Source organism: Penaeus monodon, chromosome 20 (assembly GCF_015228065.2).
Source record: "Penaeus monodon isolate SGIC_2016 chromosome 20, NSTDA_Pmon_1, whole genome shotgun sequence".
In the NCBI taxonomy this organism is placed as follows: domain Eukaryota; kingdom Metazoa; phylum Arthropoda; class Malacostraca; order Decapoda; family Penaeidae; genus Penaeus; species Penaeus monodon.
The window spans coordinates 39,156,372-39,156,627 of NC_051405.1; positions in this window are offsets into that span (position 1 = coordinate 39,156,372).

The window sequence follows — 256 nt, forward strand, 5'->3', positions numbered from 1 at the left end:
AACGAAACCAGTCACCATCAAAGTATATCTATCCATTACCCTTGAAATTCCGTAGTCTCACATGGTTATCATTAGGACTCCCAACGTGCCAGCTTAATCAGTGGTGTTCCCGAGACTCCAATGGAATTTATTATTTTCACTAATGACACCAAGACATTGTCAATTCTTACGTGTTGGCTGGAGTGGCTTAGAGTGGAGAGTGTCGACGATGGGGTTCGTACTGTAGGAGTGGTGTTCTTGGCTTGATATAATTTTA